The sequence below is a fragment of the Phodopus roborovskii genome, unplaced genomic scaffold (genome assembly GCF_943737965.1).
Source record: "Phodopus roborovskii unplaced genomic scaffold, PHOROB, whole genome shotgun sequence".
Taxonomy (NCBI): domain Eukaryota; kingdom Metazoa; phylum Chordata; class Mammalia; order Rodentia; family Cricetidae; genus Phodopus; species Phodopus roborovskii.
The window spans coordinates 2,031,424-2,047,556 of NW_026125680.1; the positions used below are offsets into that span (position 1 = coordinate 2,031,424).

Consider the following 16,133-nt stretch of genomic DNA (forward strand, 5'->3'; position numbering starts at 1 on the left):
TAATCCTCAACAGTGTTACATCAGGGATCATAGCATATGGACGCTGGGGGGGGGGGACACTTTTCAAAAACAACAATACTTGTAAATTCTCTTCATGTTTTATTTTGCAAATACAATTGATATGCTTGGAGTATTCAAATAATTAAATGAGAATTTTATTTGCAAAATTAAGATATATTAAGTACATTAATATTTATACTTAATATAATACCAATACATCAATATCCAGCATATGTTGAGTTCCTGTTTAATGGTCTGTGATCTCTATGTTCTTTGTGATAATGTTGTATTAGAGTAACTCTTTATACTTTGAGATAGTTTTTTACAGTAAAGTAATTATTAACATTAAATTAGTGTTTTCTAACTGTATTAAATAGTTTGTGTATGTTATTTCACTTAATCCATATACTACATGAGAAGAATTCTAATATTGTCCTCATTTTTAGGTAGAGAAACTGGGCTTTAGAAGAATTATATAAATCAAAGTTTCACAGGTAGCATTTTTTATTTAATGTCAGGATTTGATGCCAAATCAATCTGAATTCAGAACTTAGACCAATTTTTTTTGCAGGGGGTTAGGGAAGATCACACTATTATCTTCACTTTATCAGTATGAAAACTAAAATGTTCAGAGTCATCCTATGTCCAAGGTGACATTTTGAAATGAATTCATTATTCAAGTTTGTTCCAGTTTCACTAGATTGTAGCAAATGAACATATTGATGAGTCGGCTGTCTGAAATAATATAATAAGAAGTAAAAATTAAAGCAAGTAGTTGATGTAAGGGAAGGGGGGAGCCCTCAGAGTTGGAGTCAGTACAGGACACAGACATCAAGTTCCCAGCACAAAGGAGATGTGTGTGTGTGTGTGTGTGTGTGTGTGTGTGTGGTCTGCCTCTGGATCAGGCTAAGGTAGAGAGTAAGCAGCAGAGCAGATACTTTTTTGTGGGAGTGGGTTTTTAAGGAGAAAAGGAAGGGTGGTCTCTGCTAGAGTGAGTTGATCAGTCCTGATTGGACATGTTAGTCAAATAATGAATTTTGATTGTTAGACCTTTGTGTTTTTGTCTCAGGAATGACTCTGGCCAAATAAGGGTGTGAACCTTGGAGGCTGGTTTTAGGAATGCTTTCTAACTGTTTTTAGCAGGGGAGAGAGAAGGGTAAAGGTTAAAAACTATCAGCAACATATTAGCTATGTTTAGGCTTTTTAGAGTCCTGCACTCCCACCTTTTTGTTTTATTATTAGGTCTCTGGATGTTGGGTAATTGGGAATCTTTCTCTCTGGCTGCTTCTTGATGTGATATTGGGACATGGTTGTTAGGGACCCAAGGAAGCTGGGATGTTGGTCAAGGATGGGGAAAGCAGGATGTGTCACTTGCTGTCGAGGTTCAGCAGAATCATCTGGGGCTAGGGAAGTGTAGGCAGCAGTTGCTGTTTCTTTTTATTTTCATTTTATAGCATGGTTTATATATGAAGACATTTCTTTTTTTTCACCATTAAAACCAAAAACCCATTTTTTTTTTTCATTTAAAAAAGTTTTAGGACACATAAAACAAGGCAACATTTATTCTTTCTTGTGGTCTTCGGGCATGGGGTCTGTGGGTGGCTCCTCTACCGTTGCGCTGTTGCTCTCTGAGCCAGTGTTGCTATCACTGGTCCCTTCTACCTCCATGCTGTCCACCCACTCCTGCCCACTCTCCTTGTCCTCAGGAGTAGACGTGCCTTCTTCCCCATTCTGTTGGCTCTCTGTTGTTTCTTCCAGGTGTGTCTCCTCTGTCTCCATAGGGATGCTCTCCTCATCCTTCTTCTCCTCGGCTTTGTTAGCCACTTGCTCTTCCTCAGGGACGATGCTGCCCTGACTGCGCTCGGCTTGCTCTGCTGCCTCCTTCTCCCTCTCCTCTTGCCTTTTGCGGGTCTGCTCCTCAGCTTCTGCAATTTCAGCTGCAATTTTCTTCATGTCTACATCTACCTTCAGAGTGCATAACCCTTTAAATTCATTTTTAAAGGAATCCGTGCTTTCCAGAAATTTCCTCTTCTTCTCCTGGTGCCGTTCCTCTATCTGAAGAAGTTCGGCTTCTAGTTTTCGCTGATGAACCATTAACGACTGGACCTGTTTCTTGAGGACCAACTGCACATCAGGTACTACACTCTCACTGAGGATCTCACTGATGAGGCTATGGTTTCTCTGGAAACGGGCGGTGGCTGTATGCTTCATCGAAAAGCCATCATCATAATCATCTGGATCCTCAGCAGGCTGAATGCTCATATAAGGTACTCCTTTCTCCATGTGAGACTGTCTCTGTTGACTTTCTTCCTCTTATGCAGCTTCTGCACGACTTTTTGCATTAATATATGCAAGGCATGCAGGGGAATTATGATAGGCCTTCATAGATTCATTGTACTCTATCTTTTCTGCTTCATATTCGTTTAAATATTCTTGTTTCTCTTCATCAGTGAGATCTCGTCACATGCCACCAATAATCTTGCCAATTTCCCACAACTTTAGGTCAGGGTTGGAAGCCTTTACTTGGTCCCAGACCTTTCTGCTTTACCTCATGTAGGGCATCAGCGGCTTATCTGGTGGCTTTGGAATTGTAATACCAGAGGATGCTGTGACCCGGCTGTTGGTGCCCAAGTTCCCTCCTAGCCTGTAGTTGTTGTAGGTGAGATGACTGTATGGATTGTATCCCACAAACCCTGGTGTGCTGGGCATTTGTGTTGCAGGAGCTGGGGTGGTAGGTGGGGCATAAGATGGTCTTTTTGACATTTTGGAAGATTAAGTTCTCAGTTCCTTAAGAATGAATCTGAGACACCGCAGGCCGAAAAGTCCAAATGAAGACATTTCGACTGAGGGTACATTAAGCAGAATTCCAAGATGGCCCCAGCATTCCCAGCTCTTGGTATGTACACCTTCTTCTGGATTTTTCAACCTGACAATCCATATAATGGTGTAAAGGAATTTTGTAGTCGTTATTAAAGTCTCAGATCAGTTGACTTTACAAGTATGGAGATTATATAGATGGATCTGACCTAATGAGAGAAACTCTTTAAATGTACTTTCCTCTGGCTAGTAGAGAAGAGCCAGTCTATATTGTGAACCGCCTGTGAGAACCACTGAATGTGGATTGTGGGTAGTCTGTAGGAGCTGACAGCAGCCTCCTGCTGATGTTGTCAATGGAAGCCTCAGTCTTAAAACTATGGCTAGTTGTATTCTGTCAACAGTTTGAATAGACCTGGAAGAGGATCCCAAGCTGCAGATAAGAGTGCAGCTTACTTCACTTTGCTTTTAGTTTTGTGTGACTCTGATCTTAGAGCCTAGCCAGCCTGTATGCAGACATCTGATTTACAGAACTGTAAGCAGTGAGTGTTGTTTTAAGTCACTATGTGGTTAATCTGTTGTGAATCAGTTGTAGAACTAATACAGAAGTAAACATCCCTATCTTCTGGCTCCTGGTTAAGAACCACAGATATAGATAAGTTATAATAAAAGCAAGCTGAGGCTGTGTGTTTACTAAAGAAGTCCTTGTCCTTGAATGGACTTGTTATTAAATGTAACATTGACATGAATATCAACTAAGGGGTAATGTAAAAGAAGAAAATATACCTAACAAATTCAGAAAAATAACCTAACATGCATTTATTTATATTTTTGGTTGTGAGCCTAGCCTTTAATGGCTGAGCCATCTCTCCATCCCCCTAACATGCACTTAAAATGTGAAAGAAATGTCTGCTTTTATATATACTCATGCATACACTAGACCAAAAGTTTCATCTCATTTACAAAACATTATCTAGTACCCCAGTAATCCTGCTATCCATTTGATTTAAGGGAATGGCTGCATCTTATTTACAGGGTTTTTCTCCACTTACTAAACCTGCTTGCCTTCAAAACCTATGCTTAATTTCGGTGCCAAACCTTTGAATTTCATTCCGAGTACATTTAACATTTTATAAAATCTTAATTCATGTACAATCAAAAAATAAGAGGCGAACATTCATAGTATAAATTACTTATAGTATAAGTATTTATGGTATAAGTATTTTGTTAGAAATATATACTTTGAAATTATTAAATTAGCATGTATCAATCACTTTACATACTTAGCCCATTTTGTCCTGAGAATATTTATTTTAATTTTTGACTGGATCACCCTATGTTGCCTAAGCAAGCCCTCATGCTTCATTCTACTGAGTGGTGGGATTCCACCATGCACAGTGTGTTATCCTTAACTATAGTAGCTATATGCAATAGATTTCCAGAACTTACTCTGTCATTATATTCTCTGCTTTTATGACTTTGCTGGCCATATATAAGTGATTTTGTAAAGCATTTCTCTTTCTGTGATTGCCTTATTTCACTCAACAAACCATTATAAGTAACTAGATTTTTTGTAAAAAAAAAAAAAAAAAAAAAGCTGCTGTCATGGAGTCTAGGATGGCCTATAGAACACCTGCCTCAGTCTCCAGAGTTCTAGAATTATAGGCATGTCCTTTCATGCCTGGCTGATTTCCTTCCTTTTAGATTCTAATAGTTTGCTTTTTTATTAATGCTACTTCTGGCTTTCCAGCATCATTATCTAGTTCACCTTGGTTACTTGATCACTCATTACTCATGTCTCCTTTTAAAAATTTATCTTCTCTCTCTCTCTCTCTCTCTCTCTCTCTCTCTCTCTCTCTCTCTCTCGTGTGTGTGTGTGTGTGTGTGTGTGTGTGTGTGTGTGTTGATAGACAGAGAAGGGTCACAACAGGTGTATGGTCATAGGACAACTTACAGAAGTCAATTCACTCCTTCCGCTCTGTGGATGCTGGAGAATCAGACTCAGGTCATCAGGCTTGGTGCAGGTACCTGTACCAGCTGAGTCACCTCACTAACCCTATTTGTTGATTCTTAAACAGAATTAAGAACAGATGAAAGGTTCATTATATGTCAGACATTACACTATTTATTGAGCTAACAGTACTATATCAGTTCTACCCCCACCTCTGTGGTACAGAGTCAAACTTGTGAGGTGAGGATAACCTTGAACTCCTGATTTTTCTACTTCTGCCTCCTAGGTGCTAGGATTTCAGGTACCTGGAATGTTATGGTCTTTATTCATTGCTATTTTTAGGCTTGTCATGTGAGCATTTACTTTTAAGTTTGACTTGAAGCCCCAGTATCCTGTGCCTGGATGTGACCCAAATCAGCAGGGGAGGAGGTTCCAATGGGTACCTTTTCAGTTCCTAAAAAGTTGAACCCCTTATTTCTTACTGATGGTCTTTTGCCTATGTTCAAAGTTTTCATGTTTAAAGTCCACAAGCTCCAGTCCTTTGGATATCAGCCTTCTCCAGCCTCCCCTGATCACAACCTAGCTAGCTTTTTTTTTTTTTTTTTTTTTTCCGCATGCTTCATTCATCCTGTCTGTTTTCTTACCACCCTGCAGAGCTGAGTCACAGTGGTTGTGACTGAGAACAGCTATTCCCCTACACACAGCAATTCCCGAAGAGCTGAAAAACTAAGGAAAATGGGTCAAACACTGCTAGAAGGTGACAGACCATTTTCCTTATAGTGGAGTGAGAATATTTAGCCTGTGAAGTAAGTGTAGAGCTTTCACTGGCTTACAACTAAGCTACTTTATAACCAAAGAGTCATAACTTTATCCAAGAAAGGGTCTGTGATAGTTAATCTCAAATTTCAACTTTATGAGACCTAGAATCAGCCATGAGATGGGCTTCTGGGTGTGTCTGGAGGGGGCCTCTTGATTGGGTTAACTAAAGTGGGAAGGCCATCCCACTGTGGGTAGGACCATTCCTTGGGTTAGGATCCTGGACTCTATAAAAAGAAAAAGTGAGCTGATCACAGGCATTCATATACTCTTCTTCCTGACTGAAGATGAAATGTGGCCAGTCTCTTCAAGCTGCTGCCTCCTTGACTTTCCTACCATGATAGACTGTAACTTGAACTGTAAGCCAAAATAACTCTTCCCTTCCCTCCCCCCTCCCCTCCCCCTCCCCTCCCCTCCCCTCCCCTCCCCCTCCCCTCCCCCCCCCCTCCCCTCCCCTCCCCTCCCCTCCCCTTGGCCTTCCTTTCCCTTTCCCTCCCCTCCCCTTCCCTTCCCCTTCCTTCCCTTCCCTTCTCTTCCCTCCCTTCCAAGTTTGTTTTGGCAAGGTATTCTATCACAATAGCAAAAATTAAAAAAAAAAGCCCAAACCAACCAACCAAACAACCAAACAAAAGATAGGATTACTCACTTATTTGATTTGGATCTTAATTATTGTTTTTCTGGGTATGCGTTTATTAGTGAACAGTTATTTAGCACCTGCCATTTTAGTAGTGGAATGAAAATCAATGAGGCTAATAATAGAAATTGTTTTTCTATCTTCATGTATTATATGTGAAAACTTGGGGATGTAAGCTGTGTTTCATATGAGCACTGGAAAAGACTCTGGACCTTTAGCTGACACTACCACAGGACCCTGGATTGGGATAATAGTAGAGGCCATTTATTGTATTACAGAGAACATCATACTATGTAGCAAGGGAAACAAAATAATTTATTTTCAGCTTAGACTCCAAACTTATTTTTCCCAAGCAAGGATTTTCCTCCCATCATTTTTCCTCAAGACTGATAATTTTTAAAAAATGAGAAAGTCCAAATATTGCAGCTAACACAGCTGTGAAATCAGTTAGACCTGTGAATCTCAACCCAAATCTCTACCCAATCCACAAATTTTTGTCTTGCTAAAATCTTAGGTATCCTGGGCAGAGCCACATGGCATCAGGGAATATATTTTTCTATTAGTCCGTGTACTCTAGAACTAGAGAAGCAGAACTTATAGAATGAATCTATATATGAAGGGGATTTATTAGAATGACTTACAGATTATAGCACAACTAATACAATAATGGCTGCTTATGAATGTAAAATCCAAGAATCCAGAAGTTAGTCAGTCCATAAGGCTGGATGTCTCAGCTGATCTTCAGTATACACTGGAATCCTGAAAGATTAGGCTCTAATGCCAGTTAAGGAATGGACTTGCTAGCAAGGTGAGAACAAATAGGCAAAGAGCAAAAGTGTCCTTCCATGTCCTTGTATATTATATAGCAGCAAGAGGTGTGGCCCAGATTAAGGGTGTGTCTAACCCCCTCAAGAACTGATTCGAAGACGTGTCTTCCTACCTCAAAGGTCTTGACTAGAAGTGGATTCACCCACTTCAAACCAGGCAAAAAAAAATATCTCACAGGTGTGCCCTCCATTGTGAGGGCATTGTAGTTCATTCCAGATGTAGTCAAATTGACAACCAAGAATAGCCATCAAAATTTTAAAGGATATTTATTACATTGGCTTACACAATAGGGATAGATAGTTCAACAATGGCCATCTTCTGGCTCTCAGACAAGCTGAGAACATGGTTGCTTCTTATTTTATAAAGCTAGCTGACTCTCCAGAAGTCCTTTTTTTTTTTGGAGGCATGAATGATTCTTAGATGCTAGTCCTTAGTCTATATTGAAAGGTTAAAGGAGCAGGGCTCTGATGGCAGAGGCAGCAACAGCAAAACTAACACCAGGATAGATTCCCTGCCCAGCAAGGAATAAGCACCAGCACTGCCTTTTCCTGAGATTGCTTTAGAACTGCGATGGCAGGAGGGAGCTTCCTACTCTGTGGGAGGCTCTTCTCTCTGCTAATCCTTCCAGAAAATGCTTTTACAGACCCTTAATTGTCTCTTAGATGGTTCCATATATAATCATATCAACAATCATGATTAGACACCATATGCCCTTCCCTCTTTTCCAGTATCACTATTGGAACTTTCAGGTCACATATTAGCTGAAACAATTGCCAACTCTTACTAGTTCGACTGATACCTAGTGGTTTGCAGTGTACATTAGAAGAAACAGAGATTAACACTGAAATTAATTAATTCTTAATAATTAATTAGAGCAAGTGTTTGGAGTTTCTCATAAGCATTAAGAAGCAAGCAGGAATTAAATCTCATAAATCAATCAGGCCAAATTAGGAAAGACAGGCAAAGAGGCCCAGAGAATACCTAAGGGCCAGTTCTTCAGGAGAACCTAGAGATTAATGTCAAAACAAACCATAGACAATTATATTTTGCTTTATTGAAATAAATGCAGTAAAACAGAATTTATGTGTGTGCACATAAGTATAAATGTGTACATGTGCCCAATAAAGTAAATAGTTTTGTTTTCTTTTCTCTCCTCTCCCCTTCCTTTCTTCACTTCTCTCTTTTTGTATCTTCTTTTCTTTTCAAGTCAGAGTCTCACTATGTGTCTCAGGCTAGCCTATAACTAACTCACTGTATAACTCAGAATGACCTTGAAGTTATTATCCTTCTACCTCAGTGAGCTATGTGCTGGGTTTCAGGCATACTTCACCATGCATGGTAATATATACTTATTATTAATAGAGTTCAGATTCAGTTGTTTTCAATGGATGGTTTTGCTTGCTTCTTAAAAACCCAAGTTAAAGAACTTACTATATATATATATATATATATATATATATATATATATATATATTGTTATGGGTACATGGCCTAATGTTGTGATCAAGATCCTAATGCTTAAACTGAATGAAGTTATATGAAATGGCATCTTGAAAATCCTATTAAAAGAAAGGGGGTTCTGAGCTTTCATTCTAGCATAGACCTATCAAAATCTGCCTGCTTGAGAAGGTACTCATGTCAGAATTTAAAAATTCCCCCAAAGTGAATGTGACACAGGAAGTCATTAAGTAATAGTTTAAACATTGTTTGAGGCAAACACACACACACACACACACACACACACACACACACACACGATGTAGTCTTGCTATGCTTCCCAGACTGACCCTGAACTTATTAGGCTTAAGCAATCCTCCTTCCTTGTCCTCTCAAGAAGTGTAGATTATAATCTCATGCTATCATGCCCAGCTCATGTTATATTTTTACAACTTAAGGGTTTGTCATTTCACCATGAATTGTAGTTTCTAGCCACAAACACTCAGAACATCTGTAAACTAATGTCATTCCTCCAGTTGACTGAAATTGGGGACAGGAAGTTTAAATGACACTATTAAAATATACGACTTTACCCTCCCCCCTTACACACACACGATGTCAATTAGTCATTATGATAGATCCTCTGAAGATTTGTGTTACTAACCCCTGAATGGGGAGAGAAACAAAATTGGGGGGAGATAAGGAAATATAGCCTGACATGATAGCAGGATGATATTTAAAGGCAGACTCACAAGAAAAATGCAAAGTTCAAGAGTTCTATTGGAAAAAAATAAAAAAGGACAAGACAAAACATTTGGGATTGCCGGTGTCAAGGGTGGGAAGAAGCTTGTAGGGGTACAGAACATGATGGTGGGTGCAAAGTGCAGGGGCCAGGAAGGGAAACTGGACAGAGGCAATAGAGCAAAATTGTAGCCTATTCTGGGTGTTATAATCCTGGGAGCAAAGACCAAGAACAGTGTGGGAGCAGGGCTTCTGTTACAAGCATGGCAGAGATCAGGGAAAAACAGGACATCCTAGGAGCAGTCAGAGGGAAACTAGCCAAGTAAGTGATGAAAGATAGTCAGGAAGCCAGTGCTATTTCAATCTGAAGCCAAAAATCATGTCTGTTGAAGGCAGATAATAAAGAACCTTGTCCTTTGAGAGAACTAAAAGGAAGTTAAGTCTATATCATAACCTGGGAAATGGGAGGTAGGACATGAAGGAAAATCATTGAAAAGTCTAAGAGTTCAAGTTTGGGATCTAGAGAATATTGTTATCCCCCCATATATGCAGTGAGTGCTAGGAGGAACTTCTTTGTAAATTCACCTGTGCAGAGTCTATCACGACGCGCTATCGATGCAGATATACCTAACCTTCTCAGACTTTCTTCTCAGAGTTTTCTGTGTCTGTTTTGGAACAGACTAAGGGAATTTATAAAGACATCAAGATCTAGCCATAATGGTCCATTTCATTCCATCTCTAACTATAATAAAGTCCTCCACTAAAGAACAAAGATGCGTGCCATTTCAGGCTAGAAATTTGGAAATGTATTTGCTATTTTAAAAAACAAATTCTCAAATAGTTCTTCTTAAACTAAGGCTGAGGCAACCTTTAGCCTCCTTGTGCTTGTAGCTTTAAAGCACATTTTATGAGTTTGTTGGTAGGAAAACAATTACTTTTGGATCCTGTATTTCCTGAACTAACTATACATGCATCAAGACACTTGTTGCCAGCCCATAGCCCTATAAAATATTCAGGTCCCTGTTCTTTTGGAAATGTGTAATGGTTCCAGTTCATAAATATGCTATGTGTGGCTAGGTCATCGAGGTGAAATTGTTGGGAAGGTCCTTTCACAAGTCCTGCCAAAGTAGGGGGACAGGTTAAAAATATACATATCCTAGACCCAACTCAGGTTTTCCTATGGCTCCATGTCCAAAGTATGGTGAAACATTCTCTCCTAAAATAAAGGCTCAAGTTGTCTGGTATCTTCTTTTTGTGTAATGGCAGTGACAGGTGTCCTCTATTTCAATGGTGTCTCTGAACCCTGTTGTAATTCCATAAATATCTTCATGACTTCTGAGCTGGGATTTCTGAGCCATCTTCAAGACTTTTTAGCTAGGCAGCTGTTGGTAAGAATGTGATGGTGTAATGAAGCCATCTAGGGAGGCTGCTCTGGGGATAAATTGTTCTTGGTCCAAGGATCGAGTTCTATCTAAAAAAGAAAACTTTAGGTGGGTTCATTGCATTCTGTCTACAAGCAGGTCCTGGAATGTTGCTGTATGCCACTAGTAAATATATCCTCAGGAAATACAAGTAACTAGTTATAAATATCTTCTGGGGAGATTTATTAATTCACCTATAATGGTTTTACAATGAATTTTTAAAGGAAACCTAAATTATTGTGTGCATATCTAAGCAGGTTGAGTTTAATGTCAGTGAGGACATGTGGTCATTTACATCATTGGTGAGAATATTTAATCTAAATTATCAGTATTTCCTATATTCTCATATGGTAATACTATATCACACTTTGATAAAAAAGAAAACTACATATGTTTATAGTATGACAAAAGTAGTAATAGAAATTTATTTTTACATTTATTTTCTTCAGGTACTGGGGCTGCAAAGTAGAGTATGACATGGCTTCTTTTTGAAAAGGCTTAAGAATCTAGATGAGAGCAGATAATAATGAGACCTAGCTGAAATACACTGTAGCATAAAGGAATATGATAGCAGTGGTACTTAGCTTTGGATAAACATCAGAGCCAGCTGGAAATCTTTTAAAAGTCCTTAAGCTTGTATGACACCAGAAAAACTTTTTTCTTTTTGGTTTTCTGAGACACAGACTCTCTTTCATGTCACCCTGGCTGTCCTGGAACTCACTATGTATACCAGACTGGCCTTGAACTCACAGAGATTTGCCTTCCTCTGCTTCCCTAGTACTGGGATTAAAGGCGTGTGTGCTATCATGCTCAGACTATAATGCTGGTGAGGTGGTGGTGAAGCTTTGTTTGCCTAGAAAGAGAAGGAAACTCTGAGGCTCCGAATGCTGAGTAGCTTACTAGATGAAGAAGAAGGACGGTATTATAGGCAGAGGAAATGGCACTTGCAAGGACACAGATGGGGAACTGAAAACTTGAAAGTGTTATATCTTGGTATGCAAGAGAAGGAGGAACTAAATCTTTCTCCCCCATTTTTCCTGTTTCTTTTTGAGACAGGATCTTGTTGTGTAGTCTAGGTTTGTATGAAGGTTGCCATAGACAAGCTGGCCTGGAACTTCTATTTCTTCTTCCTAGGAACCAGATCTTAAATGGACCTGAGAAGATATTTGTACATTATGTGTTCATTATGGAGCTTCTGAAGGATTTTAAGTGGGGAAGTACCACAGTCATGACTAGCTATTTGGAGAGTTGTGGATTTGGGTTTTGATTTTGTGAGACAGGGTCTCCTGTAGCCCAGGCTGGCTTCAAACTCACTATATAGCCAAAGATGACCTTGAACTCCTCATCTCTTTCCTCCACCTCCCAAATGCTCAGATTACAAAAGTGTATCACCATGCCTGCCTGTTTGGGTTTAAAAGGGTCACTTTAGTGCTAGTGTTAAGGAAGGAACTGATTACCCCAAATTGGATCTAAGAAACCCTTTGGGAAATTATAATAATTAGCTTAGGCGAGAAGCCTTATGGGCCTTGATTTAAGCCATGGTAATGGGGATAAAGGGCAAGAGACAGATGTGGGAACTACTTGGAAAGTAAATTCAGTTGAAAACATAGAGGGAGTGCACACATAGAGACAAAGAGCCACAGGACTGTATGGTTTTGAGTAACTGCTAGAGTAAAATTGTCAGGAATAGAAGCAGCACTCAAAATGGCAAATCAGTTTTAGCGAGCCATGTGCTTTATTTTACTGTTGGGTTGAATGTGAAGCAATGAAAGAAACAGGAGTCACTTGAGTAAATATATAGGAATGGATATTTGAAAAGTGGGTAGGACACAAGATAGAAAATTTAAATTTGTACTCATCAATGTGATGTGAGCTATGGTGGTAGATAAACTCTTTGAAAGTTTGGCAAAGTCATTCCTTCCCCTTTTGCTTACCTGAAAACTTTTAGTGACAGCAAACATACATGACATTTCTTTTGAAAAATAACTGTTACTGTTAGATGTGTATGTCTTTTCTGCCCACATATATACCTGAATACCATATGTGGACATGGTGCTCACAGAAGGCCACAGGTCTCCTGGAACCAAACCTGGGTCCTCTGTGAGAGCAGCTTGTGCCATTTTATTCTTTTGTTTATTTGTTTTTAATTTCATTTTACATTACAACACAGTTCTTCCTTGTACTCCTCCTCCTGCCCTCCTGCCTTTCCCCAGCCCACCCCCCATCCACTCCTCCCAAAGGGTAAGGCCTCCCATGGGGAGTCAGCAAAGCCTGACATATTCAGTTGAGGCAGGACCAAGTGTCCCCTGCATTAACAGCTAGGCCATCTCTTTAGCCCCACAGCATTTTTAAAGTATGTCTCAATTCATAAAGTGATCAAGAAGTATGTATTTAAGATCCTGGGTTTGATCAAAATATTATTAAATAAATATTTCAGTAGTAGAGGCTGATGGCACATCCATATTCCAAGGATCACAGCTTAAGTCTAAATTTATTACTAATGATAACTCAGAGAGAATCAGGAGAAACTGAAATTGACCCTCTGATACTTTGTATATAAGGAATTATAGATTATCTCTGTGGGGGGAAAATCCTTTCAAAGCAGTGGTTATTGACTTTGAAGTGTTAAAGGGTGCCAATACTCAGGATGCATCCGTGTTCAAATAATGAGACCCTGTGAGGTTGAGACATGGACAGACATTACTATTCACTACATTTCTGCAGGTAGTTCTCTGTGTAGCCAAATTTGAGAACTGCTGCTTTGGAAGATGAGAGCCTAGAGATTTATAGATGTGAGTCGGGAATACTGGCCAGTGTGACAGGGAAAAGCATGCTCAAGCAAGCAGATCTCTAGCAACCAATCTGAACCTAGGCTCTGCTTCTGGAACCGAACATGAGGCCACACCCCACCTGCCTTATCTAAGATCTAGGTAGAAGAGCCACAAGAAGAGAGGAAAATGGAACTGTCATAGTAAGCTCAAGTATAAGTAGCCAACACTTTGGGCATTGGCAACAGCACTGCTGTATTGGTACTCGTGATCTCTTCATTCATCAAGATTTTACTGACAGTCAGGGCTATTGCACAAGGCATTAGCATATTTGCTAAGCATAGAGCAACAAACAGTAGAATAAGATTGAGGATTCTCCTGGCTGGGAAGAGCAAGAATAATACAAGGCATTGCTTAGTGGTATGCAGAGTTTTAAATAGAGTGATATATTGGAGAATGAGTGGGTATCTGTTTGAATTGGTAGGTCACAGAAGTTCGCTCCCCTCTGACGTAGCATTTAAGGTAAGGGATGACTGATAAGAAAGCATGATATATGAAGAACAGGAGGACAGCATGTTCCTGAAAGGAACACAAACCACACTAAACCTTAAGGAAGAAGCAAAATTGACATGTCTGAGAAACAGAACAGAAATCAGTATGACTAGATCAGTCAGATTAGAGGAAGTATTATACAAAGTGAAGTTCTTGAGGTAAGTAGTGGACAGGTCATATGCAATCTCTAAAATCACACATGGCAAGGAGCCTGAACTTAACTGTGATGGAGAATCATTAAGTGGTTTGGAGCAGGGATATGCTAAGATCTAATTTATATTTTAAATGGCCATTCCCATTACTGGTTTAGATGGTTGCAGGAAAGAAAACAGGAAGACCAATTAGTAGGATGCTTGTAACAGCATAAATGAGATATGGTAGCAAATTGGGTCAAGATATGACCTAGAGAAAAGTTGGCATATTTTAGGTATATTTAGATGTTGAAACTATGGATATTTTAGTCTACTCATATATGTATGTATGTATGTATGTATGTATGTATGTATGTATGTATCTATCTATCTATCTATCTATCTATCTATCTATCTATCTATGTTTTTTGAGACAAGAGTCTTTCGGTGTCAAAATGAATTCAAGCTGGATATATAACTAAGGACAAACTTGACCTAGACAGGGTTTCTCTGTGTAATCCTGGAACTTGCTCTGTGGACCAGACTTGCCTTGAACTCACAGAGATCCTCTTGCCTCTGTCTCCTGAGTGCGGGGATTAAAAGTGTGTTTCCCCAACTCCTAGGTGACTTTGAACTCTTGATCCTCCTGCTGTGCTTCGTAAATGCTAGGATTGCATAAACAATATGTCTTAGTCATTGTTCTTGTTGCTATGAAGAGACATCCTTACCAAGGCAACTCTTATAAAAGAAAGCATTTAATTGGGGGGTTCATTATAGTTTTAGAAGTTTATCATCCTGATGGGGAGCATGGTGGCAAATATAGTGCTGGATCAGTAGGTAAAGCTACATTCTGAGAGAGAGAGAGAGAGAGAGAGAGAGAGAGAGAGAGAGAGAGAGAGAGAGAGAGAGAGAGGAGAGAGAGACTGGGTGTGCCTGGTATGGACTTTTTTAAACCTCCAGTCCCACTCCTAGTGACATATTTCCAACAAGGCTATACCTACTGCAATAAGGCCTCTCCTCCTAATCCTTCTAATCTTCTCAACTAGTGTCACTTCCTGAAGACTAAGCATTCAAATAAATGAACCTATGGGAGTCATTCTTATTCAAACCACCGATTCCACTCCCTGATTTTAAACATTCAAATATATGAACCTATGGGACCATGCTCATTCAAACCATCAATACAGCATCTTCAGCTTAGACATTAATCTATGGAGTCATCATGGGCATTGTTGACATACAATATTAGCCACACTTGGTGATGAGATTATTCTGGAGATAGAGATAGATAGATAGGTAGATAGATAGATATGTTGGCATGGATTTTTGAAACCTCAAAGCCCATCCTCAATGATATACTTCCTCCAACAAGGCCATACCTATTCCTATATCATAGGCTAATCCTTCTCAAGTAGTCCTGCTTACTGATGACTAAACGTTCAAATATATGAGCCTATGGGTGCCATTTTATTTAAGCCAACACACCATCTCTGGGCATATTCTCAAAGGACTCTATATTCTACTATAGAGATACTTGTTCTTCCATGTTCCTTGCTGCTCTATTCACAATAGACTGGGCATAGATACAGTCTAGATATGTGTGGAGTATTGAATTGATAATTAAAATGTAGTACATATACACAATGAAATTTATACATAAATGGATAGAGTTAGAAATAATATTCAGAATGAGGTAAACTGGACCCAGAAAGACAAATGCCATATGTTCTCTCTTATATTTATTTGCTAGCTTTGAATCTTTACATATGTATGTTTACATTGGAGTACCCATGTAAGTTAGGAAACTAGTGAAGACCTGTGGAAATGGATTTGGAGGGACAGGGTATAAAATGTAGGTAGTATGAAAGGGGAAAGACACAGGAAGGTTTAACTAAGGTTGTGGGTATGAGGGCTTAGAATTAGGAGGATAGAAGATAACTAACACCAAAGACCTTTGAAGAAGCCACATGGAAACCTACTAATATAGAAACTTTCGTAAACACATACATATATGAAAGCTTAAGTGGAGTTACCATATAA

General features: G+C 39.3%; 1 protein-coding gene and 1 pseudogene across 2 annotated transcripts in view; one reads left to right on the forward strand and one right to left on the reverse strand.

Moving 5' to 3' along the window:
- The window catches only part of Klhl13 (kelch like family member 13), a 585,186-nt gene that overhangs the window by 214,865 nt on the left and 354,188 nt on the right, over positions 1 to 16,133 (forward strand). The window lies entirely within an intron of this gene.
- On the reverse strand, positions 1,493 to 2,820 carry LOC127217440 (SWI/SNF-related matrix-associated actin-dependent regulator of chromatin subfamily E member 1-like; annotated as a pseudogene).